Source organism: Oryctolagus cuniculus, chromosome 11 (assembly GCF_051225735.1).
Source record: "Oryctolagus cuniculus isolate XC-2025 breed Fujian yellow rabbit chromosome 11, ASM5122573v1, whole genome shotgun sequence".
Classification (NCBI taxonomy): Eukaryota; Metazoa; Chordata; class Mammalia; order Lagomorpha; family Leporidae; genus Oryctolagus; species Oryctolagus cuniculus.
In genome coordinates, this window is record NC_142877.1 from 38,086,023 (window position 1) to 38,104,173 (window position 18,151).

The 18,151-nt window shown below is 45.0% G+C and overlaps 1 pseudogene; it reads right to left on the reverse strand.

The window, feature by feature from the left end:
- Positions 1 to 265: 265 nt before the first annotated feature.
- Positions 266 to 16,685, reverse strand: LOC149123420 (GPN-loop GTPase 3 pseudogene; annotated as a pseudogene).
- Between the last annotated feature and the right edge of the window lie 1,466 nt (positions 16,686 to 18,151).

Consider the following 18,151-nt stretch of genomic DNA (forward strand, 5'->3'; position numbering starts at 1 on the left):
TGGTCGGGGCGCCAAATTCTGTCCCGGTTGCCCCTCTTCCAAGCCAGCTCTCTGCTATGGCCCGGGAGGGCAGTGGAGGATGGCCCAAGTGCTTGGGCCCTGCACCCTCATGGGAGACCAGGAGAAGCACCTGGCTCTTGGCTTCGGATCAGCGCGATGTGCCGGCTGCAGCGTGCCGGCCGCAGCGGCCATTGGAGGGTGAACCAATGGCAAAAAGGAAGACTTTTCTGTCTCTCTCTCACTGTCCACTCTGCCTGTCAAAAATTAAAAAAAAAAAATCTAAGTTGATGCTGCTAAAATGATACTAAAAGATTCCATTTTACACAGCAGCAGTTTCAGAACCTGATTCTGGCGTGCTGCTGCACCATTTTTTCCATGGAAATAAATAGCTTTCTACTACTGTATCCTTCAAGGAGAAGAATGTTCTGCCAATTTGACCACAAGTTCTTCACACATTAGAGTTACGTTTTAGCAAACTCTTCATTCATTCTGGCATTCTTGAAAATATTCACCAAGCAAAGAGGCAGATTCAACGGCATGTCCCTTAGGCTCTTTAAACGCTAAGTCTTCATCATACTGAATGGCCAAATCAATATGCTGTAACATTGTTCATGCGTTCTTCATCTGACTGATCGTACGGTAAAAATCAAACCATGTTGCAGCCATCTCTCAGTCCACATATAGCATTAGTCAATTTTTGGAATTGGTTGCTTCTTACGTCACTTGTAGAATCTTCTAACAAAGAATACATGCCTGGATCTAGAAACTTCTCCTTCCTCAGCAGATCCATCTTTGCCATGATGTCAATCTGTGGCATTTCTAGAGAGATCGTGGCACTCAGGGCAGCCAAGATGCCGGAAATAAATTTGAATGACTCCGCCATGAACTAAGAATCAGGAAGAAAAACTCCACAGACTCGGAACTCCCACTGCTCAAGCTGCTGGACCGGCTGCTTCATCACAGGCGAGTGTACAACTCGGTGTGACCTGCACAGTCAAAAAGGATGTAAGTCGTCTTCTACATGACCAAGACGTGCTCTAGCCAGTTAAAATTATTGGCAAAGTGCTCCATGCAAGCTACCAATCCTCCAGTGGGACCGAACTGCAAGGAATCATCCTCCGTCACATCGTCCACCTCAATCAGTTCCCGACTGTCTTCCCGCTGCCGGCGGGGCGCACGACCAGCTGCGCGCACCGAGGCATGCCGACTCTCCGGCTTCCCCACACGCGGTAGTTTATTTTGTACTTTATGAGAAAATAGAAGCGAGGAGCTTCAAGTTTCCAAATACAAGCATTGACATGGAGAGAGAATCACTGATTACTCTATTGGGTGATACACATTTTACACATGTATGGAAATATCACACTGTAATCATAAATAAGTACAATGATTAAGTGTCAATAAAAAAAACATTTTAAAGATTGTTTAAGAGCTGGAAATGCTGACTACCCTAATCTGATCATTACACATTGAATGCATGTACAGAATTATCACGCAACATACTATAAAAGCATACAATTGAAATAATAATTTTTTAAAGATTTATTTATTTATTTGAAAGGCAGAGTTACAGAGAGGCAGAGGCATGCGTCCTGGCATGGGCTTGGCCCAGCTCTATCTGTTATGATCATTTGGGAAGCGAACCAGTGGATGAATGGAATCTCTCTTTTTCTTCTCCTCCTCTAACTCTGCCTTTCAAATGAAATAAATAAAATCTTTTTTTTTTTTTTGACAGGGAGAGTGGACAGTGAGAGAGAGAGAGACAGAGAGAAAGGTCTTCCTTTTGTCGTTGGTTCACCCTCCAATGGCCACCACGGCTGGCGCGCTGTGGCCAGTGCACCGCGCTGATCCGACGGCAGGAGCCAGGTACTTATCCTGGTCTCACATGGGGTGCAGGGCCCAAGCACTTGGGCCATCCTCCACTGCACTCCCTGGCCACAGCAGAGAGCTGGCCTGGAAGAGGGGCATCCGGGACAGAATCCAGCGCCCCGATCAGGACTAGAACCCGGTGTGCCGGCACCGCAAGGCGGAGGATTAGCCTAGTGAACCGCAGCACCGGCTAATAAAATCTTTTTAAATACGCACATACATACATACACACACACACACTCAAATCTCACAGGTCGGTACCTCCGTCTGCAGCTTACCAAGATGGCTCACTGTAACACACAAAGGGTATTATAAACGTGCATTCAATGAGCTTCACTGGACTCCCTGAGTTCATGAAAAATGTCTATTTTACCATTTGAATTCTGCAAAAGGTCTGTTTTACCAGATTTCTCATTAATAAGCAGTTACTGGGGCAGGCATTTGACCTAGCCATTTGATGCCTACATCCCATATTGGAGTACCTGGGTTCAATTTCCAACTCTGGCTCCTGACTCCAGCTTCCTGCTAACATAGACCCCAGGAGGCAGCAGTGATGGCTCAAGTAGCTGGATCCTTGCCACCCAGGTGGTAGACCAGGACTGAGTTTTCAGCTTTGGCCCTTGTGCAGTCCTAGCCATTGTGGGCATCTGGAGAGCAAACCAGTGGGTGGAAGCTCTCTGTAAATCTGTTTCTCTCTACCTATCGAATAAATGACTAAAAAAGTGTTTTTCTTTCTTTTTTTAAAATTTTTTGACAGGCAGAGTGGACAGTGAGAGAGAGAGACAGAGAGAAAGGTCTTCCTTTGCCGTTGGTTCACCCTCCAATGGCTGCCGTGGCTGACGCGCTGCGGCCAGCGCACCACGCTGATCCGAAGGCAGGAGCCAGGTACTTATCCTGGTCTCCCATGGGGTGCAGGACCCAAGCACTTGGGCCATCCTCCACTGCCTTCCCGGGCCACAGCAGAGAGCTGGCCTGGAAGAGGGGCAACCGGGACAGAATCCGGCGCCCCGACTGGGACTAGAACCCGGTGTGCTGGGCGGAGGATTAGCCTAGTGAACCGTGGCGCCGGCCTCTTTTTTTTTTTTTTTTTTTTTTTTTTTTTTTAAAGCAGCTACTAAGAATAAAGTACATGCATTATAACTAGATGCCAGGGGTTGGGAAAAATAAATAATGTGCATTGGATGTTACCCAGTCACTGTTCCAGATCTTGTATTAACTGAATTAAAGCATGCAACAGCAATGTAAGTAAACAGTATTATTATCCCCACTTTATGACCACACAGAGGATTAGTAGGTTGATAATGCCATGATTTGAACTGCCTCTATAAAGTGAATGTAAAGAAACTGTAATTAGGATAAATTAGGGGCCAGTATTGGGTGCAGCAGCTTAAGCTGCCACATGGAATGCCAGCATCCCATGAGAGTGCCCATTTGAGCACACTCCTGGCTGGTCTACTTCTGATCCATCCCTGCTAATGTTCCTGGGAAAGCAGTAGAAGACGACCCATGAGCTTGGGTCCCTGCACCCACATGGGAGACCCGTTGGAGTTCCAGGTTCCTGGCTTCAGCCTGGCCCAGCTCCAGCTATTGCAGTCATTTGAGGAGTAAACCAGCTGATGAAAGATTCTCTCTCTTTCTCTGTCTCTCTCTCCCTCCCTCCCTCCCTTCCTCTTCTTGTAACTCTAACTTTCAAATAAATCTTTAAAATATAAAGATAAATTAAAATGAAGTAAAATATCTGTTTTCAGCAATCTTACAAGATGACCCAAGCAGATGTATCTGTTTCATACACAATCACCCATCTCAAAGCTCAGGATCAAACTTTAGGATCTTGTTTAGATGCTGGAAGGTTCTGCATTTCCAACTGCCTCAATGCATTTGAAATTAGAGTCTGTCCTAATAAAATGTAACTCCATGTATATAAAACAAAATTAAACTAAAATATTAAAAAAGAAATTATTTGATTCTGTTTGCATGATAAATAGCTGCATTTTTAATTAGCAGTGATTTAGCACACATTTTTTATAGCCCATGCCTATTTTCCTTCATGCCACAACTTGCAGAGAATTACGTTATAAAAATAGTTTATATGCCCATAAAAACCACAAGCTCTGCTAAATGGAAAACAAAGAAGGTAATTTGTACTGTCAAACCATCTCTTTAAACTTCAGAAAAGGGATAGGGCCAAGAGTGATTCGGAGTAAGAAATTAAGAAACTCTAAGGAGAAGCTCATATTTTAAAAGCATTTCTGACCCAAATCTTTAAATCCATTCTGAAACCAAAATACATGGGTTGTCTCCAAGGGAATAAAGTGTTTGTTCAAATGCTTGTCACATGTGTTCACACCAAAAACAGTTTTGTAAGATCATTTCATATAAAACTTAAAAATGTCACATGACCTCTCAGAATCCTCATGAATATAATAACTCAAATAATATGACTCTATCATCTATATGTTTCAAGACAGACTTAATCAGCCTTTTGAGCACTGATTGCTTTTGGGTTCCCAAAAGGTTCCTGTAATTTTGAAACATCTTAGTTCGAAATCTAAAACAACCTCATCACTTTCACAGCAGAATTCCCTGCCTTTGATGGGAAGCCAGCGAGGGAGACTCAGTTGCTGTTTTGCCTGCTGAGCCACTTTGGTTCAATTATTTTACATCTCGAGCTCACAGTTTCCCTCTGCCATTTTCAAGATTACTTGACGGAGCTTTCAAGGGCCCATTTTGTCCACCTTTGTAATAGAATTCTCCCCTTGGGCACAGATATATTGCTGGGGCCTCCTTAGTAATTTTAACAGGGTGTTGTGCAAAAGGATATTTATTTGGTGTGGTCAAAGTGTGGGGAAAATACCATTTTAATAGTGAGTTAGTATTTTCTTCCCAATTGGAATAAATCCATTTCAGATTTGGCATAGGGTAGCTGGCAATGGAACTGTTTTCAGATAGAATAGGGGCCAAATGTATCTGAAAACAGTGAGGGCACCTTCACCCATCCAGCACCACCACCGCCAGCCCTTTGAGAATGGAAGGAGAAACAGAACAGACCTTCTAGAAAATGTACGGCACAGCCCGCCGGGTCCAGCCTTGCCTGCAAGAGGGAGCTCAAGGGTAGACCTTGTGGAGTATCTGTGCTGTCTTCTGCCCAAAAGGAGTTACACATTTTCTGAAAAGATCAAATACTGAACTTTGGAGACATAAGTCAGACAAATCGCTCCTATGCTTATCTTTCGTCTTTTTGCTGTCGCTCCATCTTTAAGATAAATACAAACGCCCTAGGGAGCTGGCTCACACCCACCTCTCCAAGCACACACACACACACACACACACACACACCCTGCCGTGTGCTTCTTCTCAGTCCAGCAGTGCAAGCCTCATTTCTATGCCTGGCACATCCCAAGCCCTTTCCTATCCCTAGGACTGTTTGTAAGTAATGAATATTTTACCTGAAACTCTCTTCTAACATATCCCCCTTCAACTCAGGTCTTTGTCCATGCCTCTCCTTATTCTCTGTCCGGCAGACTAAAACAGCACCATTAACTGCTGCCCTTTATTTCTCCCAGTTCTGAAAGCAAGGAGTCCAAGACCAAAGTTTTGGCTGGTTCCATGTGCCATGAGGCTGTCTTCTCGCTTCTCTGCTGCTCTTGCACACCGCAAAGAGGAGGCAAGTTCTTGCCTCCCTCTTCTTACTAATCCCAAATCCCATTCATGAGCGTTCCACCCTGATGACTTAATCAACTCCAAAGCCATCCCACTGGGCACTGGGGCTTCAGCCTATGAACTGGGGGGAACAGTGCATAGCCAACTCTTTGCCAAATTATCAAAAATGGAAGGGGGGAATGACCGTGAGAGGGAAGGGACCAAGATGCAGAGTTAATGGGCAGGTTAGCGTTTGGGGAAACTGAGGACCATTCCCTCTGAGGGTCCTCTAGGAGACTGCAGAACATACCAACTGTTAGACCAACAAGGAAGGAAATCAAGGTATTGACCAGACATACATGTCTGTCGTCAGTTCAGCAGTGGTCTCACAGCAACCAGCAGGGTGGGAACAGGGATGTAATCTTATGGCCTGAGAACCCCCTCAGGCAGAGTCACAGGTGATCAGCATGGGGGATCCTTGCATCTCTCAGTGTGGCCAAGGTGATAAAGGACATTGGCAGGGTCTGTTAAGCTACTTGATGGTCCTGTGAGGAGCTGGTACTGCAGTTCCCAGTGGACTAAATGTGTGGACAGCTTTCCTGGAAATCTGCCAGTCTGCAACTGGGGCATGTTTGGCTCAGGCCCCAGCTCCTGCTCTAACTCACGGCACCTGCTTGAGAGGCATTTTCCTTCTCTGAGGTTGTTTCCTTGATTTTCAAATGGGGATTTATTTTCAAGGAGTGGCATGCAAATTTTAGAGGGTTCAGAAGATAAAGTTAGGTAATAAGTGCATAGGCTGGTGATTTTAATTTCAAGGATTATATATTTTTATTAGACAGGGCAACTCTAGCTGCTGAAACAAATACCTGTGAATTTTCAGTGGCTTAACATAATAAGTGTGATTTTTTTGCCAGTGCAGGCTTGTGGAGCAGGAAGGAAGGAGGCTTCTGACCTACAAGGTCATTCAAGAAATCAATGTTCCTTCTCTGCACTGACTGCCATTTCAAAAGACCCTAGAGTTTTAAACTGTATTGTTTGCATCCAACCAGCAGAAAAGAAGAGGGAGATGGAGAGGAAGCAGAGGGAGAGAGAAAGGGAGGGGACAGAGGGAACAGGGAGGGGATGGAACAGAGGGGAGGGGGAGATGGGAGAGAGAGAGAGAAAGGAAGGAAAGGAAGAGGTAAGAAGGAGAGGGAAGAAGGGAGAGGAATGGGGGAAAAGGGGGGGAGGATAGCCTGGAATACTTCAGGAACCAGGTCTAGAAATGAATAAGTTGGTTCTAGAATTCAGTCACATTACCTCACCTAGCTGGGAAATGCAGTTCTTCCATATGCCCAAAAATAACAAACAGTTTGGTGAATCCACACCTAGAATGATCTTGTCCCACAAAGCTAAAATTGTTTCCTATCAGAGTTATAGGGGAAAAAAATGCTGGCTGCTACTAAACTTCCTCCACAACACTAGAAGCTTTTGTTCACAAACTGGTGACAATGAGTAGAGTTTTGGCAGAAATAACGCCAATGTAGAAGCAACACAACATACTTTTTTTATTATTATCATTCCTAAGCATACAGAAATCTCCATATCTGGGCAGGCGCCATGGCTCACTTGGCTAATCCTCTGCCTGTGGCGCCGTCACCTGGGGTTCTAGTCCCAGTCGGGGTGCCGGATTCTGTCCCGGTTGCTCCTCTTCCAGGCCAGCTCTCTGCTGTGGCCCGGGAGGGTAGCGGAGGATGGCCCAAGTGCACCCACATGGGAGACCAGGAGGAAGCACCTGGCTCCTGGCTTCAGATCAGCGCAGTGCGCCGGCCATAGCGGCCATTTGAGGGGTGAACCAATGGAAGGAAGACCTTTCTCTCTGCCTCTTTCTCACTGCCTATAACTCTCTCTCTGTCTCTTTCACTGTCTAACTCTGCCGGTAAAAAAAAAAAAAAAAAAAAAAAAAAAAAAAAAACACTCCATTTCCCAGTTGTTCTTGAGGTTGGATGCTGCTCTGCAACTGAGTGCTGACCAATGGCATGTGGTCCAGTCCTTAAAATACCCTGAGCAACCCTCAATATACTCTTTTCCTCTTCCTTTGTCTGCTAGATGAATGTTCTAGAACACGTATACCCACTAAACAAAAGAAGTCTGGGTCCCTTAATCAAAGGAATGATGTCCTATGAATACCTTTAAATACTGAAAATACCATTGCATAAGCAAGAAATGAACTTTTATTGTGTTAAGCCATTGAGTTTTGGGAGTGGGAAGGTGTTCTTTAAAAACAGCCAGTGTTGGGGCCGGTGCTCTGGCGCAGTGGGTTAAAGCCCCAACCTGCAGCGCTGGCATCCCATATGAGCGATGGTTTGAGTCATGGCTGCTCCTCTTCTGATCCAGCTCTCTGCTATGGCCTGGGAAAGCAGTAGAAGATGGCCCAAGTCCTTGGGCCCCTGTGCCCACATGGGAGACCTGGAAGAAGCTTCTGGTTCCTGGCTTTGGATCAGCTCAGTTCTGGCCATTGCAGTCATCTGGGGAGTGAACCAGCACAATGGAAGACTGGCCTCTCTGGCTCAACCTCTCTCTGTAACTGTCTTTCAAATAAATAAAATAAATATTAAAAAAAAAAAACAGCCAGTGTTGCTTTCCCTGACTGACATGGGTACAAAAGTGAAGTTTCAGTATAGCCACACCTGACACCACCATCACATGCTGCTTATTCCCAGAAACACACACGCCCACCAAAGTGTGAGACTGGTTTATCCTTCAGTCTTTCCGAGTAACCAAAACATGCTTTTAAAATATTATTTGCCTCTTGGGGTCCCAAAAAAGGAAATTTGTTTGCCCTTTATTATGGATAAAAGCCAACAGTTATTTACTGAACTGCAATGTCAGAACCAAGTTAGACAGCAGGTAAATAAAGAATCCCAAACTTTATAACAACCATCCCAAATTTGAGGTCCAAATACATAAACAGCTTTTTCATGTTCATTCTTCCACAAGGCTCTTTCTCATTTAACTTTCATCATCCTGTTTAGAGTTTACAAGTGAGAATCTTCAGATTTCAGTTTGGACACATCTGGTTCACAAATGAGGCCCTACACCCTCCTCAGTCATTGTGAAATCTTTGCCACAAGCATGGATGATGAGATCTTGTGTTTATTAGTAAAGATGTTAGAACCAGTCAGTCGCAAAGCTATTTGGAGTGGAGATGTCTCTGATGTGGCATCTCAGAGGTGTTATTTTGATCTTTCTCTGCTGAAGAACTGCTGCAATAAATTCTCCTCTGAATGTAAACTAACCAGTATAGCTTTCTTTAAGATGCCATCTTACCTGGAGTTGCAGAAAATATTTCAATTTCTTTTAATTGTTAAAAGAGTGAACATTCCTGGCCTGTTGGTTTTTTTCTTTATTTGAGCTCTTTTAAATCTCCTTAAGGTAGATTTAGATCCTTTTTAAAAAAAAAAAAAACACATCATATAAAGCTAAGGTATTTATTATTTTCAAAAAATTAAAGACAATTTTAATTAATTACAAATTTAATTCTCCCTTTTATTATACTATGACTGATTTGGCTCTTAAGAAAGAGAGACAGAATAAAAAAGGACTTTGAGACTAAATTATTAAGAATGAATTGATAATGATCTTTGATTAGAGCCAACAAAATAACTGATTAATGGAGTTCACCCTGAGGAGAGTCACCCTCTAATACAGTCCCAATACACTGCCCTGAGGAAGCTGGACCATATTGGCAAACAACTTGGAAGAAAGTGAAGTAGATTTCTTCCCAGGAAATTAGATGGACTCCTGTTTTCTCCTTTCCACATAAAATGTGTCCAACATATTCTCAATCAATAACTCTTTCAGGATGGGTGTTACGGCTCTGTGGGTTAAGGGCTAAGCCACCACTTGGGATGCCTGCATCCCGTATCTGAGTGCCCAGTCAGAGTCCCAGCTGTTACACGTTCCATCCAGCTCCCTACTAATGCACCTGGAAAGGCAGCAGATGATGGCCTATGTAATTGGGCCCCTGCCATCTTTGGGAGAGACTCAGATGGAGTCCTGGGCTCCTGCCTTTGGCCTGGCCTGGTCCTGGTCCTTGCAGGCATCTGGAGTGTGAACTAGCAGGTAGAAGATTCCTTTCTCCCTCTTTCTCTCTGCTTTTCAAATAAATAAATATACAATTTTGAAAAAAAAGAACTCATGACATTTATCTTCAGAAAAATTAGTGAGGATCTCTTCTTGAAACAGATTTCCCAATACTTGGACATACCGGCATCACGGCCTGCATGCAAATGTTGGGCAATATTGCTGCCCAAAGTGCATAATCTGAAATTAATCCTGAAGAAAAGATCACTGCAAGTATAAACAAAAGATCATTCTGCAAGATCAACCTAGGTTTTTTTTTTTTTTTTGCTTGTTTATTTTTGTTTTTTAAAAAAATGTTAATGGCATGAAGGTCCAAAAGAAAAAGAGGGAGAAGGAGAGACAGGGACCATTCAAGAACAAAAAGTGATAAAGAGACATGACAATAACAATTTAATGGAATAAGGAATTCTCACTTCTATCCTAGCTAGAAAAAAGTAGCCACAAATGTTACTGTAGGGGCAATTAGAAATTTCATAATATGGATAATTTCATAATATGGATGATAAATTTTGTGGTCTTATTGTATGAATACTAAATGTCCTAAGTATGGTAATTATATCGTGATGGTGTAGAATATTCTTACTCTTAGGAGATACACACTGAGGAATCTGGGGTGAAGAGTTACATTGGGTAGCTGTTACTATGTGGTAGACCACCCCACACACAACGACAGCCTTCTACTCAGCCTATTGTTTTGTTTAGGCGGGGCTTAGGTTACTTTATGTGCTTGTGATTAGCTCCAGGCCAACTTTTTGTTTCTGGGATTAGGCTGGTGTCAGCTGGGACCACAGGGGTATTAGGTCCCCTTCAGAAGTCAAGTTCTAGGTTATTCACGTAGCAGTGGCAAAGCTCTGAGATGCACAGAGTGATTGAGAGGGAGAGACATGGACAGAGGCAGAGAGAGCAAGCATGTAAGGCTTCTTGAAGCCTAGTTGAAGGACTGGCATAGCATCACTTCTGCTGCATTCTGTTAGTCGAAGCAAATCACCAGGCCAGCCCAGAGTCAAGAGGTATGAAGCCTTCATTTGTGATTTGAGAAGCTGCAAAATCACACTGTAAAGGGCCTGAAAACAACGAGGAATAAAACTACCATCATTTAAAAAAAAATCTACCACAAGGATCTCTGTGTGTCTTTTCAATAATACTAGAAATAGACAGGGATAGAAAACAACAAAAGACACCAAATACAAAAGAATGCATAGTGTAAAATTCATTTTTCTAATCTTTTGAAAAGGCAAATCTAATGTGTCCTGATGGAAGTCAGAATATTTTACATTCCGTGGACTTCTGGGATGCTGGCAGCGTCTGGTTTCTTGATCTAAATGTAAAAACTCCATTGAGCCACTCACCTAAGACAGGTCCTCTTTGCTGTGGGTGTAGCATACTTTAATTTTTGAACATTTGATTTCAAAAGTAGAAAGAGCATTGATCTTGAAGTTAGAAAACATGATGCTTGGAGCCAGCCTTGTGGCACAGCAGGTTAAGCCCCCTGCTGCCTGCGAGGCAGGTATCCCATATGAGTACAGGTTTGAGTACAGGCTGCTCAACTTCTGATCCAGCTCCCTGCTAATATGCCTCGGAAAGCATCAGAAGACAGCCCAAGTACTTGGGTCCCTGCCACCCACGTGAGAGACCTGGATGGAGTTCCAGGATCCTGGCTTCAACTCTGACTTGTTGCATCCATCTGGGGAATAAACCAGTAGACAGAAGATCTCTTTATCTCTTTCTCTCTGTCTCTCCCTCTCTCTCTACAATTCGGCCTCTCAAATAAATAAATAAATCCTTAAAAGAAAACTTGATGCTTCCACCAAGTCCCCCTGTGATATTCAGACTGCTTATTTAATTCTCTGAGCCTCATCTGTAAAAAGAAGCTAGAAAATTCTATGATCCCTTTCACAATCTGGATTCTGAGATTAAATTCCAACCTAACAGTTTGTTCTCTTCCTGCCTACAAATTATTTGTAGGAAATTTGAAAATAACTTATATGTTATATAACATATAATCTTCTAATTAGGAAACTTTTCTTCTCCAGCTTTACTGTACATCCCTGAGATTTTATTTTATGTCCCAGAGTCTGCACAGAAATAATTGTAACAAAGCAAAAAGAATAAAGGGATATCTTTTTTTTTTTTTTTTTTGACAGGCAGAGTGGACAGTGAGAGAGAGAGACAGAGATAAAGGTCTTCCTTTTGCCATTGGTTCACCCTCCAATGGCCGCCGCGGCCAGCGCGCTGCGGCCGGCGCACCGCGGCTATCTGAAGGCAGGAGCCAGGTGCTTCTTCTGGTCTCCCATGGGGTGCAGGGCCCAAGCACTTGGGCCATCCTCCACTGCACTCCCTGGCCATAGCAGAGAGCTGGCCTGGAAGAGGGGCAACCGGAACAGAATCTGGCGCCCCAACCGGGACTAGAACCAGTGTGCCGGCGCTGCAAGGCGGAGGATTAGCCTAGTGAGCCGCAGCGCCGGCCAGGGATACCTTTCTGAATACAGACAAAAGGCACAAGGCTAGCTATCTGCAGAACCCAGTGGAGGAGCAAGGCACCATATTGTAGTATCACAACAGAAACAGAGCAGAAGAGCTGCCATGTCACTGGGAAGCACCAGGAATCCTTCCAAGTAGTTCACAGGCATTCTACCCTTGTTCTGGAAAATGACAGCACTGCCTTGGGAATACAATTCCATGGTCTCCTCAGAAAGCCACGTGCTCAGCGGTCTCATACATTTGGGGTCACTGAGGGTGGAGCACAGAGAGCTTCACAGGGGTCCCCTCGTCTTCACACATTTTGTGTGTACTGGGTCACTGGGAAGCAGAGGGCTGCCAGAGAGGTCCAGGTGTCCCACAAGCCTTGCAGCTGCCTTCAGGGGCAGAGAGCCTGGGAATGCCTCGGAGGGTGGTGGTTTTCTCACTTGTGAGCCCTGGGACTCCTTCACAGTTCAAAAGAGCTTTTAATGGAACAACACTGTGGACTTTGTTTGTGTTTTCATGAGGCTTAGCGTTTACCTCGAAGGCTCCTTTGAGCTATGATTTGCAATAGTTTTGTCAAAGTTGCATTAGTTGAATGGATATTTATGGAGTGCCTACTGTATATGAATTCAGATGCGAAGGTGGCAGATTAGACTCCTGCCCTCGTGGACAGAATATGGAACCCTTCATCAATCAGATAGACAGGGAACTACATACCTCGTCCTACATGCGGAAGTGATAGTTGAACTTCACAACAGTAGACATCCTTACTCCCGTTTAAAGATCAGGAAACAGACTCAGAGAGGTAAAATAATTTGCACAAAGGGTTACACAGCTACTCAGTGTAATCCATCTAACTCTACTTTGCTATAATGCCTTCACATATAGCATCAGAGACAAAGCGACAAGATGTTCAGTCTCTGAGAGCAGCATTGCCAAGCTAAATCATATGCTCCAGCTCATCTGTTATTAAAACACACACACACTCACACACACACATCCATACCTATTCATTGACATATTTTCTTTTTTTAAATTTCTATTTATTTATTTGAGAGGCTGAGATATTGATGGGCAGAGCTCCCATCCTCCGATTCACTCCCCAAAAGCCCACAATGGTCAGGATTGGGCCAAGGCTTGGGATCCAGGAACTCAATCCACTTGGGTGGCAGGAACCTAATTACTTGGGCCATTGTTACTTCCTCCCAAGGTCTACTCCAGGAAGCTGGAGTCAGGATCTGGAACCAGGTACTCTGAAATAGGAAGTGGGCATGACATCTTAACCACTAGGCCAAACACCCATCCCTCACATATTTTCTACAACTGCTTTCCCATTGAGATAGCAGTGCTGAGTAGTTGCAACAGGGACTTTATGGCCAATTACATTGACGGATATTTGCTATCTGGCCCTCTAAAGAGAAGGTTTGCTACCCTTGCCCATACCCATATACCCCTAGGACATTATCTCCTGTATTAGTTAAGGCAATAGAAGCTCCTGGAACTAACTCTCAAATTTTAAAAACATTATTATTTTTTCTTTAAGTTTTACTTATTTATTTGAAAGGTAGAGAGATATGGAAAGATAGGTCTTCTATCCACTGGTTCACTCTCTAAATGCCTGCAAATGATTGAAGCCAGGAGACAGAACTTGATCCAGGTCTCCCACATGGGGAACAGGAACTCAAGTACTTGGGATATCAGTTGCTGCCTCCCAGGCACACTAGTAAGAAGCTGAATCAGAATTCGAGGCAAGACTAGATCCCAGGTTCCTCTATATGAAATGCAGGTATCCCAAACAGTAGGTCAAAGCATTTCACAACCACATCTGCCCAAAAGCCTAAATTCCAATGGCTGAATACTATACAATTTTTTAAAAAAAGTTTATCTTGGCCGGCAACATGGCTCACTAGGCTAATTCTCCGCCTGCAGCGCCAGCACCCCGGGTTCTAGTCCCGGTTAGGGCACCAGATTCTGTCCCGGTTGCTCCTCTTCCAGTCCAGCTCTCTGTCTGCTGTGGCCCAGGAAGGCAGTGGAGGATGGCCCAAGTGCTTGGGTCCCTGTACCCACATGGGAGACCAGGAGGAAGCACCTGGCTCCTGGCTTCGGATCGGGAGCAGCGTGCTGGCCGCAACGCTTGGGGGGGTGAACCAATGGAAAAAGGAAGACCTTTCTCTCTGTCTCTCTCTCTCTCTCACTGTCTAACTCTCCCTGTCAAAAAAAATTAAAAAAAAAAAAAGTTTGTCTCACAATCACACAATATCCTAGCCAGGGTGTTCTTTACTAGAGGTAAGAGAAGGTAGGGAGGGGCTCTGCTCTAGGGACATAGGCTGATTGTTGCTTTAAAGTTACCCTGGGCAGAAACAGCCAAACAGCCAGACAACACACAAGGGAAAGAGGGCGCACCAGGCAAAAGAAGTTTCTATGGGCTAAATCTGGAAGGGGAACACAACACTTGCAATCCACATTATATTGGCTTAAATCAGTCACATGTCTGTACCTACCTGTATAGGATATTTGGAAATGTAGTCTATTGGTATGTCCAGGAAGACAAGGAAATGGGGTTTGTGAATACATAACATTCCACCACAATGCCTAAATTCTAGTCATCTCTACACTCAGAAAAAGTCAGATTTTTTACTTCCCAAATCTATATTAAAACACATATATGAGAAACTTCAAGAACTTCAAAGAAAATGCAATTGAAAGATAAAAAAGGTTTTTTTTCTCTTTTTTTTTTTTTTTTTTTTTTTTGTGCGGAGTATCAGAGTTCTGGTTCAAGAACTGGCTGCTCTGCTTCTGATCCAGGTACCTGTTAATACAGCTAGGAAAGCAGGACAAAAATGCCCCAAGTGCAGAGGCTCCGGCCACCCATGTGGGAGACTTAGATGAGCTCCAGCCTCCTGGCTTTGGTCAGGATCATTCCTGGCTATTGTTGGCACTTAGGGAGTAAACCAGCATATGGGAGAGATCTCTTTCTCCCCCCACCACCTTACTCTCTCTCCCTTTCCCCTTACTCCACCCATCACTCTGCCTTTCAAATAAATAAATATTTCAAAAAGAAAAGTAAAATTTTAAAAAGCACTGGGGTCAGTATATGGTTTAGTAGCTAATATGCCAGATGAGACTTCCACATTCCCTATCAGAGTACCTGATTTTGATATCCACCTTCAGCTCCTGATTCCTGCTGACGCTGACCCTGGGGACAGTGGAGGTGGCTCAAGTAAATGGGTCCCTGACATACATGCGGGAGTCCCGGATAGAGTTTCCAGCTCCTGTGGGCATCTGGAGAGTGAACCAGTAGCTGGCAACCTGTTTCTTTCTCTCCCTTCTCTCTTCTTCTCTTCTCTCCTCCTTTTCCCTCCCCTCCCCTCTCCTCTCCTCCCATCCCCTCTCCTCTCCTCTCCTCTCCTCCCCTCTCCTCTCCTCTCCTCTATCTCCATCCTCCACTCTCAAATATTCAATTTTCAAGAAACATTTTTATATCAGTTGAGCAAAATTACTCTATGCAAGGCAAATAATGATGCCATATGAAGCAGACATCCCTGCCTTGAAGATTGTACTCATCACCACGAGTAATAGCAGCTGCTCAACAAACATCTCCAAATCACAGTGCTTTGACATGCGGTATAGCTCACTTGTGTAAAGTTAAACACAGACATTCTTGGCCCAATAACTCTCTTCTGAGTAGTAAGTTAGATCTGGGCTCCTTATACCTCAGTCTCCTGTACCATGTTGAAAGAGAGCACATGTGGCTAATCACTCAAGATATTCTATGGCCAGACATGGAAGTAGCACAGTTATGGCTGTCATCCCAGGAAGAAGAAAATTGGATCCTGGAGATGGGGGCAAGGGGTTTTGGAGCCTTTTACCATGAAGGTGATCCTGATCCAGCTCTGGGGGAAGACAGACAAGCAAACAGACACACTGTACTTGAGTATAGTGCGATCAATCATAAAGGCATGAGTACTGTGCTACTGTAGTACTCTGAAGGAGGTAGGATTTTAAAATATTTCATCAGCTTTTGGTATACAATTTCATAAATGTGCTTGAAACTTACCCTGTATGAAAATTATAAACCAGTGCTCCCTAACATCTCAAAAGTGGCTCTCTGCTGGCAGCCTTGTGGGCAATATTAGCCCCAGCACCCGTATGTTTATCAATACTCATTACGCGTGCTTGCTAGAACATAAACTCACCTGGAATTTGGATTCCCCAGCGTGAAGGGATTTTAATAGGATTCATTCATATAACCTGTTGAACATTTTATAAAGACATCTGCCCCAAAATTCAATTTACATTTTACAACATTTTACAAAAGACTTTGATCTCTAAATCTCAATTTACAATTTTACAAGAATTTGCATTCATTGTAAGGGTTTCTTTCCAGAATTTTAAAAAAGCCATTTCCCTCCCCCTACCCTGCCTTAGGATCAAAAAAAAAAAAAAAAAAGTGACCTAGATGAGAGGAGAAGTGTTTGTGGCTCACATGTGCGGGCTGCGTGTGAAGTAAGGACACAGCCCTTGGAGGCGAATTTATGCCAGTCTGCCTCTGCCCACAAGAAAAGCCACTTGTTCCAGTGTACCTGCATCGCAATCCGGCACAACTGGGGTTGGAGCCATCCTTAAACTCTCTTTGGCTACAGGGTTCCAGTGTGCCATCTTATAGATGCGACATCTCTGTACAGCTGAGTCTCCCCCCCCTCCTTCCCTTTTACGTGCTCCTAGTTGGAAAACACAGTGAGTATCCTTGTGGGACTTGAAAACCGCTGGGATCTGCCCTCTTTGATCTCCCATTCTGAACCGTGCTCAGTCTATTGTTTCAAACTCTCCCCCGCCAGTGCACCAGCTGACAATGAGGGGCATTTTGGAGCCTGGAGCCCGCCTGGCAGGACCAGCTGCCTAACCATCCCAAGCAAGCACGCCGTCTACACATCTCTTTCTCTCCCGCCAAAAACATTAACTGAAAGGGGGGGGGGGGGATCTCACGCCTGCCAATTTATTAACAAAATGCTGGCCCTGGTTGGTTTTTTTTTTCTTGGACAGGCAGAGTTAGACAGTGAGAGAGAGAAACAGAAAGAAAGGTCTTCCTTTTTCCATTGGTTCACCCGCCAAATGGCCGCCACGGCTGGTGCGCTGCACTGATCCAAAGCCAGGAGCCAGGTGCTTCCTCCTGGTCTCCCATGCGGGTGCAGGGCCCAAGCACTTGGGCCATCCTCCACTGCCTTCCTGAGCCACAGCAGAGAGGTGGACTGGAAGAGGAGCAACCGGAACAGAATCCGGCGCTCCAACCGGGACTAGAACCCGCGGTGCCGGCGCCGCAGGCGGAGGATTAGCCAAGTGAGCCGTGGTGCCGGCCAGATTTTTTTTTTTTTAATTCTACAAGTTATCTTCCTACCCCCCGACACAGAAAATCCAACCAGCGTGCCTTAACCACCGCGATATAAATTCTGCACCACCCTACGGTGACCTGAGAAACTGTGGGAAAGGTAAAAGCCCTTCTTGTCATCCGTGGAGTGAGACTCGGCTGAGGTGTCATGCATGAAGAAGTGCGCTGGGAAAGTGAATGAGCTCAGATTCAGAATCTAGCATCTAGGTTTCTAGGACTCGGAGAACGGGGGCAGAAAGGTAGGGGCCTTGCTATCTGGAAAGCTTTAATTTCACTCGCCAAAAGAGACCCCAAAGGATCCACCCAGGAGACGCTGGGGTCCGAGATGCGAGACGGGCTTGGAAGAGTGTGTGAAAGGGACGTTTGTGTACGAACGCCTGGGCTGGGCTGCGCTCACCGGCAGGGAAGGGCTGGGCTGGCGCAGGGGAGGAGGGAGGGAGGAAACGCGCTGGGAGGCGGGCGGAACGCGGTATAAAAGGCCACAGCCTTCAGCGCGCCCGCCACTCCGAGCCACTTCAGGAGCGCAGGAACCAGAGCGAGAAGCACAGGAGGAAAAACGCGCGGTGCCGCTGCAGCGACGCGAGCCCACCGCCGGACCCGGGTCGCTCCAGCGTCTGAGGAGAGGATCCAGGAGCGCTTCCATTTGCCAGCTGCCCCCTTGCAAGGCAT